The sequence below is a fragment of the Marmota monax genome, unplaced genomic scaffold (genome assembly GCF_021218885.2).
Source record: "Marmota monax isolate L192 unplaced genomic scaffold, Marmota_monax_Labrador192_F-V1.1 WCK01_AAM20220418_F8-fsc00039, whole genome shotgun sequence".
Lineage (NCBI taxonomy): Eukaryota > Metazoa > Chordata > Mammalia > Rodentia > Sciuridae > Marmota > Marmota monax.
The window spans coordinates 2,408,762-2,426,006 of record NW_026693602.1 but is presented as its reverse complement, the minus strand read 5'-3'; the positions used below and the strand labels follow the sequence as shown (position 1 = coordinate 2,426,006).

Below are 17,245 nucleotides of genomic sequence, written 5' to 3'. Positions count from 1 at the left end.
GTAGCCAACTTAGACTTTCAAATAGCTCCTGATGCTCAGGCTATCCCAGGGAATGGTGAAATCAACCTGTTTGTACTGTGTAGTCAGAGGTTAGGAATGGATGGAGGGACCCCAGCACTCCCAACCCACCCACCTCCCCAAACCCCAAACCACAGAATCCAGGTCCTTGTTCCTTGAAGCCATTTTTAGACAAGCATACCCAAAAGCTGTTCATAGAAAGCAACTTGCCTTTTATTCACTCTGGCATTTAAAGTTCTGAGCAGAATCCTATTGCCACAGAGCGTGCCATCCAGTCTGATGACCAGCTGATGAGGAAGGCACCACTGAGCTAAGACCTCAGCAGGATCGAGCTGCTAAGTTCCATCACTGAGAGCTGAGCACAGTGTAGCACATCCAGCCCTCCAACGCATCTCTTTTCCTATGCATCTTAACATTATCTTAGCTGCAACAGGCACCAGCCTGTTTCCAGCAAATTCTAAAGGCTCCGTGAAAAATCTCTAAGGCAAATGATGATACTTCTCACATTGAGTCTTGAATGTGAATCAGAAGCATTTTGAAAAGAATAAAAGACCAGTGGGTCCAAAAATGCCTACAGAAGCAAAGATTCTTTCTTTCTTTCTTTCTATTTAATTTTAGTTCCTCAAGATCCTCACAATAAAATGTAAGCCACAAAGACCACATTGGCAAAACAGATGCTGCTAAGAAAAACATGCTCAGATTAATACTGTGATGTACATTTATAAAAATCATTGAAGAAAATGTATCCTGTATCTCAAAATCCTGAATAAGACGCAGCTGACTTACTCATCAACAGTCCTGATTTGGAAACAATACAAAGTCAAAACCCTAGTTATCTGGTGCAGATGACCTACTGTATTTTCTCACTACTGAGGAATCTGCCCATTGTCTTTCTTTTCTAAACTTTTCCAACTATCTTGGGAAAAAGAATGTGAGGTGGCTACTTTTCAACGACAGAATCTGTAAACTATTGACCTTGAATTGCAATGACCCATTGTGGCTTGGATCTGGAACATCCCCAAAAGTCTCACGTTGAAAGCATGGTCCCCAGTGCAGCAAGATTCAGAGGTGGGACTTTGGAGAGGTGACTGGATCAGGAAGGCTCTGACCTCATCAGCGGATAATCCATTGATGGCTGAAGGGACTACTGGGAGGGGGGACCTAGTTAGAGGAAGGAAGACACTGTCAGGATGCCCTGGAAGGCTCTATCTTGTCTCCTGCCCCTTTCTCTCTCTCCATTCACCCTCCCCCTTCCCAGCTTCTAGGAGCTGAGAAGCTTTTCCCAGCACCCCTTTCTGCCATGATGTTTTGCGTCACCTCAGACCCAGAGCGACGGAATCAGCTGATCATGGACTGAATCCTCTGAAATCATGGGCCAAAGCAAATCTTTCCTCCCCTAAGTTGTTCTTGTCAGGTATTTTTGGTAACAACAAAGATAAACTGACTAAAACAACCCTTTTGTTTATGCTTCCCCCGTTGAGGATCTATGTAAAAGCTGAACATCAAAAATGCAGGGGAAGAAACAAAGTATTTGGGTTCCAGTGACTCTGCCATTGACCACTGTCAGGCATGTCTGGTACTTTTCTGGGCCTCATCGTCTCTCTCTGAAATGAAGGGGATGAATTATAGAATCTGTGACACCTGTCCTTCCAATCCAAATTTATGATGAATTACCCAGTGTTCTCAAGGCAGATGAGTACTGCACTGTCACACATCAAAGAAGCCTCATGGACCATGTGACATTATTTTTCTGTAGCTCTCAAGATTTCTGTTCAGAATTGAAGATGGGACAAACCAGATCAGGGTCTTACTTGCATAGTAGATTGCTAGAAACAAAAATAAATATTAAACATAAAAATATAGAATATTTATAAGCAATGAGCCCCCCCCAACATTTTGTAATTATCCACTTAGCTATTTGTTGACAAGATTTATAGTTAACATAAAAATGTTCTTGGATTAATTTACCAAATTGGCTTTCCTTTATAATTCTTGGGAAATATGTTTGTTTTGACGATATGTACGTGGAGAGGTATCAACTAAAGTCTTCCAGGAAAATATTTTCTCTATTGGGAGCTAAAAACTTAAAAGTCACTCCATTTCACTCTTGGCCCAGTTCTAAAGTAGGCTCTTGAAAGGCTGGGGAGAATATTATTCTGCATGTATAAAGTCAAAGATGTTTGCAAAAATTGTAACACAAGTTAACGTGCCTACGCCACCTTCTTATTCATTCATGTTTTGGTGTTAACACCAATAGCTATAAAAATTATAAAATCATGTATACACTATACAAAGAATCACCTTATGAAGCACGTTCCAAATTAGAGACATTGAAATCACTGACCCTATTTCAGGACTACATAAAAAACAAGTTCTGAAATTGAGATACAACCCAAGAACTGAAGATTTCCACAGATGGTGCTAATTCTCCCAACAGCCCTGCCAAAGTTGAAGCATCAGTTCTGTTAGCCAGAAATCCCAAAACAGACAATTCTGCCAAACTCAATAGCTATTTTGTTTCCCTAAAAGTAATATTTTTAAAAACTTAATACATAGAATAAATTTTAATGCCGCAAAAGATCTAAATGTGTCTTAATTCTTAATGTCTTTTATTCAAAGCAAAGGGCCGAGTATAATGCAGCTGTCACTTTCCTGATGCAATTATCTGTAAATTAGTAGTTTATTTGTAAAATGCTATGTACAAATCTATGATTGGAAATAATTGGTTGAAAGAAAAATAAGCTGTTGTGTCGTGTTGTTAGCAGCATGCCTCAAAGGCAGGAGCCTAACCAACAGATATGATTTAATAAACTGCAAAGTAGAATTTAAATCAGTTATATAATGCTCATTAAGACAGCTACAATGCTCCATCCTGCAAAGTATTAAACTAACTAGAGCCAAATCTCAGCTGTCAGGCATAGGGATCAGTGGTCACCTATACATCATTCACACAAATGGAGGCAATGTTTCTTATCAGGATGTTGGATCACAAGAGACAGGATGAGTCACAAGAAATTCAACTTAGACATTGTTCATCAGGTGAGGAGTCAAGAGCAGGAGAACTAGTCAGGACTATGTGAATAAGACAGGTGCCCCCAGGTTGAACAGAAAAGAGGTGAGTATTGAAGGAGTCCTCATCGGACAAAAAGTTAGAAAGATACTGGGAGCCTAGGAAGGTAGTGGTTAAAGCCTAGGTTATCAGATGCAACACTAACATATTAGATAAACTGAGGCACACTCTCTTCCTAAACCAAAACACTTCTTCTTGCCTCTTTCCATGTCCATTGACCAGACAGAATATCCTTGGACCTCCAAACATTTATTCAATATTGATTTTTTTTTTACTGGTTGTTCAAAACATTACAAAGCTCTTGACATATCATATTTCATACATTAGATTCAAGTGGGTTATGAACTCCCAATTTTACCCCAAATACAGATTGCAGAATCACATGGGTTACACATCCACATTTTTACATAATGCCCTATTAGTAACTGTTGTATTCTGCTACCTTTCCTATCCTCTACTATCCCCCCTCCCCTCCCCTCCCATCTTCTCTCTCTACCCCATCTACTGTAATTCATTTCTCTCCTTGTTTATTTTCCCATTCCCCTCACAACCTCTTATATGTAATTTTGTATAACAATGAGGGTCTCCCTCCATTACCATGAAATTTCCCTTTTCTCTCCCTTTCCCTCCCACCTCATGTATCTGTTTAATGTTAATCTTTTCTTCCTGCTCTTCCTCCCTGCTCTGTTCTTAGTTGCTCTCATTATATCAAAGAAGACATTTGGTATTTGTTTTTTAGGCTAGCTTCACTAAGCATAATCTGCTCTAGTGCCATCCATTTCCCTGCAAATTCCATGATTTTGTCATTTTTTAGTGCTGCATAATACTCCATGGTGTATAAATGCCACAAAAAGACCAGAAAACATAACAAGAGATCCTCATGCAACCCCCGATCTTATTCCATTCTGGGCCCAGCTGCTCAAAAGGACAATTATAAAACAAGATTGCCACCCTCAAAGAGCATACAATCTAACTGAGAGGTCAAAAGATACACAGAGACCAATGCAAGGCACTCACTGGCCCAGTGGCCAATTTGATGACTTAAACATTCTCTTTCCCCTTCCCAGTTCCCACATCTACCTTACACACTGCCTGCCCAACCCTGCCACTGACTGCTTACACCCACTCCAACTAGTTAATTCTGGCATCTGTATTGCCCTTGACCCCTGCATCCCTCTGCTTCACCATCAGCCACTACTCATGAAGCTCTCTGAACAATTCAAAACTACCTCTACACAGCCATCCACGTCTGCTCCTCTCAATTTGCCAACTTGCTTCTTCAGCCAGCTAGTTGAGGGACCCAGTGAGGAGACAAATTGGATAACACCAAGGGTGTCCAAGAAAAAGTAGGTTTACAGTTCCACTCTTTGATTGTAAAATTACTTATTATATGACTTCTCTTTGCATGTTTTACTTGTTTTCATAAAAGTCCTCGCCTCCAGCAAGGAAGTAGATAAAACCTCAGTGTGCAGCCTAGTACACGCCATTGTATGCACTTATTCTTAGAATGGTAAGTCAGGGAGAGTGAAACACAATAGAAGACTTGGCCATCCTTCACTTTCTTCGTTTAAAAGTATGTCAGCTATCATTTATTATCCCCAAGATGAATTTTACAAAAATTCTTGGAATCACTTCTTAAGCACGTAATGTTGAGGTCAGTCGTAAGCAGCCCAAGTTATGTTGCTATCACGTTATCTCTCATACAATGCTTCATATTTTCCAGGAAAGCAGACTTCAAAAGCAAAGACATCTGTGACTGAACACAGGATGGGTGACCTCGATACTGCTGTCCCCATTGATATTTTAAGCTTTCTCCAAACCACACCAAAACCATCAATCTTACTCTCAGAAAAAAAAGCTGCTCTAATTTATTGACTTGCTATTAAAAAATAAATAGGTCTGGTATCATATGTGACAATAAATTATATACATTAGCAAATAAATCAAAATATACTTTAACCAAAGAGGTTAGCCAAGTGTATTGTCCCTGGCACTAGGTTTTAATCACATGATAATCCTCTGTTCATCCTCTCTTAAAAATCTCATCCAATTACATAAAGCCATCAGTCTCAACCAGAAAGAATTGAACAATGCATTGTTAGAAGGCTGCTCTATATAACTGAATGACAAAAGTCTATTGCTTTTCACTACTTTATGTGGCCAGAGCATACACCAAGAACTTACCAGAAAAACAGGAAATAAAAATGAACAATGTAAAAGGAAAGGAAGCAGTCAGAGCCAGTAGAATTTTCCGATATCACGAGTTGAATATATTCAGATCTTCATGCTTGCTGAAGCCTAAATCCCAGGTCACCAGCTATGCATAAAAGTTTTTATACATCCATAACACATTACAAATCACTTTCTAGGTACTGACTCACTCAACGCCCCCCCCCCAATTTTTTCACATTGTTACACAGATAATAATAATAATATTCTTAGCAATACACTCAGAATCTAAAAATTTTCATTTGAGAATGCAAAATCCAAGAACACTAAATACTTAATAAAGGCTTTATATAATTCCCTTCCTAGAATATGGCACAGGGTTGAATTTACACAGCACTGTGCATAAAGAATAGATGTTAAAATTCTAAGCTACAAACAAAACACCAAGGCTAAAGTGAATCTTGGCTTAAATCAAGATAAGCAACCACAACCACCGCTGTCTTTCAAGGGCCACTATTAGAAGAACATACCTTACCAATAAAAGAAACAACACAGTTCAAGATCTTACAACCTAAAAAAATAAAATAAAATAAAATTCCTGACACAAATCCATCTTCTTTATTGATATGAATCAATAATGTTTTCATAAACCATTTTTCACAGAAAAAGACATATATGTGATAAATGGTTAAGTATATTATCACTAAAAGTATAGGTCACCATTGATCTTTACAGCAGTATTCCTGTCATAACTCTTGTTTTATTTTGTTTATTTGCTTTTAGGTTCTAAAGATTGAACCCAGGACCTCTGTTGCACTTAGCTACATTCCAACCCCTTGGGTCATAATGCTGAGATTTTAATTTTCACAGATAGGACCCTGCCTCTCCTTGCAAATGATTTTATCTTTTTACCAACTTATTAGGCCCATCTATTTCCTTGACCAGTTCACAGACCTTGTCATACCCCATAGTGAGACAGTCGCCTGATCTCCACTGCAAGCATCTCCTGTCATAATTTTTCTGACTCACACTCAGGTGTCCAACAATCTTTAGACTGCATTAGGATCAGGAGCAGCTTCTGTCCTACCTGTGACCCTTCAGGAGTGACAGTGGTCAGTTACCAAGGCTTGGCCCCTCAGGCCTCATGGAGAAAATGCTCTCCCCGCCAGACTCAGTGTGCAGATGGTACATCACTGAACAGAGCTTTGGCCAGGTTCTCCGGCCCGAGGGCCAGCGTGCTCTTGTGCACACCTCATTCTGAGCTCAGCACCAAGGCCTCTTCATCGAGAACTGTGGCCAAGGTCATCCTCAGCGATCTCTGATTAGGAGGAGCCTGAGGGAGCCTCCAAGACACATCTGTGCACTTGACTCGTTTCTGCACTCCTAGCCCTCCCTTTTCACCCTCTTCCCTGGGTCCCAAGCACATAAAACTCCAAGAGCCTCTTTGTTCAGGGCTCCCTCAGCAGTAAAGGATTCTTACATCTGGGCTGATGCACCTGACCCTCCGTCAGCAATGTTCTAGGGGGCAACTGGAAAGGAGTTAGGGAGGGGGAGTGCCTTCTGCAGTTAGCCTCTTGCTCACGCTATCACAGGTGTGTTGAAAGGCTCGACTGTCACTTGCATTCTGTCACATTGTCTTCACCAGCTGCTCTAACACCTGGCGGCTCAGCTCACGGGGACCCTTGATGCCACGTACCTTCCCTCCTCTTGTCCTCACTTCTGCTCTCACCCAGCTCAGAGGTCCTGGTTACTCGCTGCCTTCAGCATCCCCTTAACAACCCAGACTACCTGAGGTTGGCCTGGGAAAACCAGCCCTCTGCCCGCTCTGTTCTTCTACCTGTGCAGGATGTTGTCAGAGAAGAGCCCCACTATGCTGAGTGGTGTCATTTCAGACACACCATCTCTAGCCCCTGACCATCCTTCTGTTCCTCCCTGCCGGTCACTCTTGGACTACCTCAGGTCTATTAAATACCTTCATCTCCTATGAAATGCCTGAAACCTCCTCCATCCTGTCTCTATGATGCCTTGCTTCCTATTTCAAAAGGAAAACACAAGCGATCAGAAGGTCATTACCACTCCCATCAGAAGGTGTGTGGTATTCACCCTCTTAAACGTACCTGCGTGAATACATCCTGCCTCCCTCTCCTCTATTAAGAGTGGATTCCATCTGCTTTTGTCTCAAACCAACCCTTCTACTGAGCATGAGTTCTCAAGCACTCTTGCCTACTCACAGTGTCTTTCCTACACAGCTTCCCTCGACCTGTGCTTTTTCAACACAGTACAAATAAACTGTTGTTTCTTTGAAAAATTAAACAAAAAGAACTTTCCACAGCAATCGCACCCTCTCTCTCCCCCTCCATGGTAACATATTTTGACAGATTTGCCTCTACTTTTGATCCTCAAATTGTCTTTTCTCATCCTTTTTTGAAAACTACTCAAGTCAAGCACATGTACCAGTCATGCCATCAAAAATTCTGTTTTCGCATCCCCAACAGCATCTTTGTTGTACAAATAATCATAGTTAAGAGATCAGGACCCAATACCAAGCAGCACCCAAAGAGTGATCCTCCTTTCCAACTAACCCAGATGCAAAGGTCAGGGGATACAATTTCCTTAGGGTAATGAGACACAGTAACTTCAAGTAGCAAGCAGGGAGCTTAGGCTCAGTAAATGAGGAATTTGTATTAGTCAATAGGTATGTGGAATAATAAATATTTTACTATTTCAAGTGGAAGGATCCAATTTAACTTTAAATAGTAGGAGCACTTATTGGACAGATTTTATGAATTATATTCCCCATAAATCCACAATACTGAGTTCAATATAGATGTAACAACTCTTTACTGAGTGGTACATCAGCTCAACCCAGAGAGTCACATCTTCAAAAATGAAACCATTCCGTTATGTTTCCATAGAATTATTTCTGTATTTTTTTCCCATACTAGAATAGAGAATCTCTCCCTTTCTTCCAAATATCTGTTCCAAATTCTATTAACCCCTTCACTTTGTTATAAAGGCATTCTTATTTAAGAAAAGAGCCCTTCATCATGACACGCTTGCCCCATTTACTACTCCTTTGTTTTGCTTTGGCTTGCTGTCATGCAACTAAAATTTTATATGCTTGCAGCAGGTGTTTCTTCCTACCTCAGATTATGATCTTTTCTTAGAACAAAGTCATGTGACCTTTCTCTGAAATCGTGTGGTTTTGTGTTTATGAACCAGTGAGATGTCTTCAATTTATATTTTCATCTTGGTTTTCAATTAAAAAAAAAACTAGGCTGGCCAAGAACACTTTATTGATATCATACCTAAACCATTGGAAAATACTGATACCCAAATGATGTAAACACATGTTATGTTAGAACATGCTATAGTTAAATTAAGTTCTTATACCAGTCAGAGCCACAGAATGAAACCATGGAAATTGGCCCTCACTGCCTCGAGCTGTGTGGGGGAGTTCACTGGGATGATATCAGAGCTGATGGGAGGCTGGCAAGATGGTCTTGGAGAACTCTGGGATTGAGGGAGCCCCAGGAAGTTAGCAGGGATCCTAAGAAAGTCCACACAGCAAGAACCATCTGGTCTGTATGCCTCTGCTGACACAGTCTGTGCAAGAAAGTTCCAGAAAGTGCAGATGTTAGCTAAGCTATGTAAGTGGGCATTACCTCTGGCTTATCCAAAGCAGGAGGAGAGGGGTCACACCCATTCCATTTCCATAGTAGACAGTGGACACTTCCTCCTCTAAAAGGGAGGAAAATGAGATAAATGATGTCATATAATTTAGAAAATGAGGAAGGTTGGCACTAAGCAATCCTTTAGAAATGCCACACAGATCCATTCACGGCGAAGGCAGCCACACAATGGGGTGATCAGGCTGGAAGGACCACCAGAAATGGTCTGAAAAATTCAAATGACATCAGAGAGTACCAAGCAGCCAGGAAAAAGGGAAGGTCTCATGGACAGAAAAAGGGATGTGCCTTGGTGACAGCTGGGCTTGTTTCTGCCTCATCACATATGTATTAATATGTGTGACGTTGTGGATCCCATGTTGAACCCAGGTGGAAAGTTACCATTTCTCACTGGACACCTTCCTGAATCATTGCTTATATTCAAAGTTCCCCAGAGTCAGAAGTTGGTAGCTCTACCTAGATGCACAGGGAACACAGGCAACTGTGGACATTCCAAATGTGGTATGGCGGGCACCAAGTCTTCCCAAACTGCTACTGAATAAGCATGTAGGTAAGTTGACAGTTTCTACAAATTGGTAAATACAAGGAATTACCAGATATTACTATGATAGTTTGACATGAAGTCAACAAAATGACATCCTTGAAAAGAGGTGAGCTCCTTCAAATTAAGCCTAAGTTAGGAGCCAGAAACTTGTTAGCAAGTGACTTAAACCCTTACTAGCTCTGATTCCCTCACCTGCAAAAGAGTAATGATTACAAAGGATAACCAGTGGGCTGGGGATGTGGCTCAAGCGGTAACACGCCAGCGCCTGGCATGCGCGGGCACTGGGTTCGATCCTCAGCACCACATAAAAATAAAGATGTTGTGTCCACCGAAAACTAAAAAATAAATATTAAGAAATTCTCTCTCTCTCTTAAAAAAAAAGCATAACTTGTGGGGAAAGTAACTTTCTATTAGACCTATTACTCTCCCTCTCCCTCTCTTTGTGAGCCCTTCAAGGCCATTTCTGTCCTTTAGTAAAATATTGGAGATCTCCATAATGTCCCCAACCTCCAAAAGGTAAGGACAGAAAGAAGTAACTGCATGAACTCTACAGCCTGAACAATCACTTTTCACCCAAGAGATTTTGTGAAGAGGCCACCTGTGGTACTGAACCTTGAAAACAAACAATTTCTCACAATGATGAATCCGTCTTTAAAAATCTTAGAATTTTTAATTAGGAAGGATTTTTGAGATTTTCAGAAAGATGAGTAAAAACCTTATAACAATAGCACATTTTTTTAGTTAGAGTAAAATTTTAGACCATAATATGATTGTGGCCAGATATCCTGGCAAGAGGATAGCATGAGCAGCAAAGATGAAAAGATTCACTTTAAACTGATTTCTAAGAAGGCCAGAGAGAACAAGAGCTTCAGGAGAACAAAGTAAACCAGCTTCTCAAGGTTAGTGAGGAATCTAGTGAGTCCACAAAAGAAATCAGCACAGGGTTCGATGTACAGAGTTTGATGTTTATAGATCTATACAAATATAGCCTGTTTGCTCTGGGGCAATTTGATTTCCTACAGCATGTCTCGTTTATCTGGAAGGATGCATATTGCCATTGTTAATCTGCCTCAGAACTAGTGAGTCCTGGAATAAGAGGGGGTTCCTCTCTTTGAAGATAAAACACATTGATACCAAACCGTGAAGCACAGAGGACACTGGAAACACTCCAGCAGTGACAAGAAGCTGACCCAGGTAAAAAGGAAATGGAGTCACATGGTCTGTGCTTTCTACCAGCAGCTAAGAGGACCAGCTCTACCATGTGGATCACCCCATATGAGAACATTTTCTTCAAGGTGTGGAGGAAGATGGTGTATAAAAATCTGGTACTTAACTAGCCAGAAACAATAGCTGACCATAGAGGATAAGGAGGGTAGGGACCCCTCCCCAATGAGGGTACATCAGAAATAGTTAGTAGAAGGATCTGCATGTTGCAGAGCAAGGACTCGAGGTCTCACCTGCATCACAGGATGCAACAGATGGCAAGATAAGGAGGCCAGAATGGACAAACCACAGGAACTTGTTCCAAACACACAACAGGCAAGCTTCTAAAAACAAAATAAAGACCTATTGGGGTGAGGGTAGGAAGATACAGAGTGGGGGTGATAATACCTTGAAAACACTTTGAGAATGATAACTTTCAACAACTAATCAGTGGAGCACTTTCTGCTGAAAACCTTTAATTGTATTTAGTTATGTAATAGTAAGTCCAATAATACAAGAATTATATACAATTTGGTAAAAACAGAAAAAAAAAAATCCTGAGACACCTTCTTTGTTTAAATCCTGAATAACCAAGGCAGTTGTGACTTGCACATCCACAGAATAAATAGAAGCTGTGGTGTAGAATTTCCTTAATTTATTGACACAAAACTTAAACATTTACAGGCTTCTACACAGATAGTTTTTACCATTTCCTTCTATTACACATGGGAAATATCAAATTTAAAATTAATCTTCCTCCTAAGGCTGTGGGATCTCCCTCCCACTTGCTCACCAAGTTCCACCATGTGCATATCCTTCCTCCTCGAATCTTCTTCCACCTTCTTTTCTACTTGTTTTTCCCTACCACCAGGTAAACATGCTGAAACTCCTTTTTTCTTAACAAACAATGAGAACAACTTTCTCTCAAATCCCTATTCCTGATACTTACCTACATTCATTTCCTCCCCTTGGAAACCTCTAAATATAAATGCCAATTCTCTGTCTACTTTTGACCCCCTACTCACTGTTCATTCTGCAGTAATCCATCTTTTGTCTAAATTTTCCCCAAAAGTGTCCTCCTCACCATTACTTTGTCACTTGACTAATCACCAAATCTAATTAATTCCTCAGTTTTTCCACTATTTAGCATTTCAGAAACATTAGTATTATTGATCATTATCTCCTTTTGGAAATTCATCATCCTCTGCTAGTTTTCTCTCTGATCCTTGTTTTCAATCCCTTTTACTGGCTCTTTCCTCCTCTGAGGGTTTTTAAACTACTATTCCCCACCTCCGGACATCTTTGATTCTCACAATAAACGTATTTCCTGTGGATTAGGTGGCTCCCTTGATGTTTAGGACCACCAGTCCTCAATTGCTAATCCAGATCACAGTTCGAAGCAGGACAGCGCAGCGCCTACAGGCTTTCTGAGGGCATCTTAAATCCAACATATTCACTGAATTTATCATCATCTCCCATAAACTAGTTCTTTCTTCTGCATCTCCATGATTAACAGAGCCATCACCAACTTAACTGATCTGGTCCAAAGCCTAGATATTATCTTTTTCTCTTTTCAACCCCTACCCGCCCTCCCTGTCTACCTTCATATACACTAGTGCACGCGCGCACGCACACACACATACACACACACACACACAATCATGTTGTCCTTGGTTCCCAAAACAACTCCTTCTATTCAGCCCATTCTACTTCCCCAGATCACATGCTCTAGACCACATGCTCCTGGATAGCTGCACCTGGAGGTAGTGTAGACAAGTGGTTAAGAGCAGGAATTTCTCAGGCAGAGACTGAATCCTAGCTTGGCCACTTATTTGCTGTGCCACTTTCAAGAATTAATGTCTTTCAATCTCTCATCTCCTCATCTTCACAACTGGGATAACTATAAAGCAATAATCTCATTATAATTTAATAATTATAATTATTAAAGGAGATGTTGCACAAGGTTTTGTCACCCTGCTGGTAAAGATCTAAGTGCTCACTATGCCACCTTAGTGCTTTCAGGTCGCCAGCCTCACTCATCCATATATTCTCCACATGCAACCTGATGGTTTTCCTAGATAGGAAAAAGAAAAAAAAAGCCCATTTCTAAATTAAACCCATTTGATGGCTCCTTTGGTACATGAATAAAATCCAAGTCCATTAAGCTGACCCCAGATCCTCCATGACTCAGCCTCTGTCACCCTCTAAGCCCTCTCTCACAACCTTGACCCCTGTGCTCTGTGACCATCACAGGTACTTTCTGTCTCTTCCCTCAGAACTTCGTGCTCCCTCATCCCCAGACTTCACGAATGTGACTTCTCCACGTGGAATACTATTCCTGTTCCTCTCTGTCATGCCCTCACACTGAAGGCCATTGCTTCAGCCAGGAATATCCACAGACGCCCTGTCCCCCTTCACGACTTTACTTTTCTCCATAGCTCTTTTCCAGAGTCCTACACAATTATTTATTTTGTTTATTGTCTGTCTCCTCTTACTGGGACATAAAATCCAGCAGGGCAGGGATTTCTGTCTGTTTTGTAGGCTACTATATTCACGGCATCTAGAATTAATGGCCCATAGAAGGAAGCCAATAACATTTATTAAAAGAATGAATGACTGTCATTAATCACATATTCTTCCTATGACGGTAGATCTGAGAAAACGCATAGCTACGTGTACTGCTCTACACAATTCCCTTTCAGTGTGGTGTGGTTTTATTAAAAGGCTTTAGCCACTGAGGTTTGAATGTGTTCCCCCAAATTCAAATGTTGAAACTTAATCACCCACACGATCGTATCGAGAAGTAGGACCTTTAGCAGGTAATTAAGGCAGGAGCACAGAGCCCGCAGGAATGGGAACTGGGACTTATAAGAGGTGTCAGGGATCTATATGTGTCCCTCTTGCACCTTCCACCAGGTGAGGAAGCAGCAAGTAGGGGACGCTTTCTCCAGAGACTGAATTGGTGGACTTCTTCCAGGCCTCCGGATCTGGGAGAAATCAATTTATATTATTTATAAATTACCCAGTCTAAAGTATCCTGGTGTATTAGTAGGAATGGACTAAGATGATCCTTAACAAAATACAAGATATTGATATGAAATTACTGAGATTAATAGTCGGGTCTTAAAGGGTGACAGCATCTGAGTCCTGCCTCGGCAATTTCCCTGCTGGCTGATCCCACAAGAGGCAGACTTTTCACGATGGCTGGATGCACAGATGACACAAAGGTCCCAGGCATGCTACCATCAGGTCCTTCTTATTTATCTGCTCCATCATCAATATACATGATCACTTCTATTAGTGATGCTAAAGGTGGTAAAGATAGTTCAGTTTCCTTCTTTTTATTTCTGAGCAATAATCCATAAATGTGCAATGAAAGAAAAAAACAATATTAATCAATTTTCCCATGGATTCTAACCAGCTTGTTTTTTTTTTCTTATTCATTGCTCTAGCATTTTAAGGTGATTTTCATTTCTATATAAAAGAAAACTGATCCACTAGGATTTTTTTTTCCTTCCCCAAAAGAAGCAAATACTCCACCTCCGTGTTCCCTGGTAGATAAAAGAAATCAATCAACTTGATCTTCTCTACACATCCCCATTTGATCCCTATTTGATTTTCACAAATCATAATCCTCTCTTAGGTATTACTGTTATTGCTCCTTTACAGATGAAGAAAATGAGGCAGAAGGACAATAATAAGCATGTGCCTGTGCACCTTACCAGGTGGAGGAGCTTTGACTCTGAGGCCTACAGTGTGCCTGAGCCTAAGGAAAGGGGAAAAATGGGAGGAGAGAGCCTAAGAGGTGTCAAAATTAGTAAGACTTGGCAGTTAAGTGCTAAAATCTAAAGAGAAATCTTAAATGACTCCAAGGTTTCTGACGTGGGGTGAGCAGATAGGTTACATTTCTTCAAATGATCTGTGGGTAGGAGAGGTTTACAGTACAAGTTCATGAGATCGATTTTGGATTTAAGTTTGTGATGCCTCTGGGGATATAATTTTGAAGCTCAGAATGCAGTCTGAGCTGAAGATCTATGGAAGGACAAAGCATTTAGATAGAATCCAAAATCCCAGAGGCCAAGCAGTTCACCCAGGAAAAGCCCACTGCAATTGGCAAATAGAAAATAACTGCTTATCTGAGTATGAAGTCTACTCGGATGAAAGTAAATAAAAGATCCTTGTGAACCCAAGAGTTAAATGGTTGGTGAGAAAGGAGAAACAGCCAGAAAACTCCACTGTCCTGAGAAATAGTTATTTAAAAGGGGGGAGGATGGAATCAAACACTCTCTGGAAGCCACACAGCACTATTAAGTTTTCAACTAATCATCTCCTATTTGATGTCTTCTACTAAAGGACTCCCCAGAAATAGCTCTGAAAGTCTCCCATCTCAAGAAACTCCTGGTGCAACGTGCTTGGCCCCCTTGAGCATAGGAATGATCTCTGTGATGGCCTCTCCCATACCCTCAGGGTTTTAGGATGCTGCTCACTTAAGAAAGTTAATCTACCTGAATCACTTTTGTTTTGCAAAACAATCTTCTTAGAAGATTTTGTTTTATTCTAAAGAAATATATCACAAAGTGAGCTACTGAAACCTGGTAACACTGGAATATAATGAGTATTACATGAAAATATTTATTAAATATTTACTAAAATATTAAAAACTTTTCATGATCCACTCATTTCAGGCAATGCTGGGTCACAGTTAAACAGGTTTCTTTAAGGCAGGCTTTCTCAGAGACCAATATCCTAATGTGCATCATGAAACAACAGGAGGGAGATATAAAATTTAGCGTTTTTCAGTATTACCTGATTAAATTACCTCGTGGAAAAGCCATCACATAGGTCAGAGATTTAGGAAGACATTGCTACGGGAACAATGGTAGTCGAAGTTATTCTGGGGAAGATGACAGATTTGATTAAAAATCAAAATCAGCACTCTTTTCAAGTCACCAGACATCCCTTCGGGCTGGGGATGTGGCTTATGCGGTAGCGCGCTCCCCTGGCATTTGTGCGGCCCGGGTTCGATCCTCAGCACCACATACAAACAAAGTTGTTGTGTCCGCTGATAACTAAAAAATAAATATTAAAATTAAAAAAAAAAAACAGACATCCCTTTGGTCAAGTTCTCTTCTGGTCTCCCACCTTCAGACCCTCCTCACATACTGACAGAAATCCAGGAACAACCACTCCTAACTGGAATGGACCTTTGGAAGTTAAGTGTTTACTTTCTCTTTTGATCAACTAAATTCTATGATTTTTCATAATAAAAAGTAGGGTTGGGTAGCAGAATATAACAGTTACTAATATGGCATTATGTAAAAATGTGGATGTGTAACCGATGTGATTCTGCAATCTGTATTTGGGGTAAAAATGGGAGTTCATAACCCACTTGAATCTAATGTATGAAATATGATATGTCAAGAGCTTTGTAATGTTTTGAACAACCAATAAAAATTTTTAAAAAAATTAAAAATTAAAAAATTTAAAAAAAGTAGGGTTGGGGCTTTGTGGTGCTTTTTATTTCACATCCCTATGGTGACTGACTACAAATGAGATTAAGTTGACAAATAAACTTGTTGATCATTGATATTATTTCCCTGCTTTGATTTATTTTTTCTTTTATAGTTTGCAAGCTCAGTTGTTACAAAAAAAAAATCAATAAACAAGCTTTCAAAGAAACTTATACCCAGAGAGAATAAAGAACCCTTTGCCTTGAAGTCATTCTTTTTCTTTCTGGGCTCATGAGGACTCTCTGCTGGGAGAACAGCACCCCCATGTATTTGCAGAGGGATATCTTTTGTCACAGGATAACTTATGTGAATTGAACTGTTCTGAAAGTCAGGCAGGATTTTTTAAAAAGGAACAAATATACCCAGGAAAATAAACCATTGTCCTCATGTCCAGGGGCTAGAAAAGAATTTAGGAAAGGTGAAAAGAGGTAATCTTTTTATGTGAATGTAAATGAAACATAACCCCATTAACTGCAGCAGAGATTCACATCCCTGTCCTCCCCAGAGCTCAGACCCAAGAAAGAGTCCAGATACTTTAGAGCTCTCTGCTCAAGGTCAAAAGCTTTTTTAACCATTGTATCTCAGTATCTAAAGGATTTAGTCTTGGTCTACAGGTGTGAATTGCAAATCAGAGCAGTACTCAATAGAACAGTGAGATGATAATTTTTCCCTGTTCACTAGGTTAGCCAGTAGTCACATTAAAAAAAAAAATAGACTGAGAGCTTGAAATGTGACTAGTATAGCTAAAGGACTGAATTGCTAATCATATTTAATTTTAATCCAATTCAAATTTAAATCATCACATGTGCCTGGTGGCTGCCATATTAGATAGCATAGCAAGAGAGAGTGGGAGTAGAATTTGTCAAGGCAGGATTCCCTGACTCTGAATAGAGGGCATGGGGCAATGCAAAGAACTCCAACACTGTTTCTAGCCCAGAAAAGCTGCACCACAAAGCTCATGGAGAAAACAAGAACAAACAGAAAATAACCACGTCTATTAGGTAAATCAAAGGAAGCTTAAATAAAAGCACAGAACACTTCA

The 17,245-nt window shown here is 40.2% G+C and overlaps 1 protein-coding gene across 5 annotated transcripts in view; it reads right to left on the bottom strand.

The window, feature by feature from the left end:
• Inpp4b (inositol polyphosphate-4-phosphatase type II B) overlaps positions 1-17,245 on the bottom strand; it is a 799,925-nt gene that overhangs the window by 610,653 nt on the left and 172,027 nt on the right. The window lies entirely within an intron of this gene.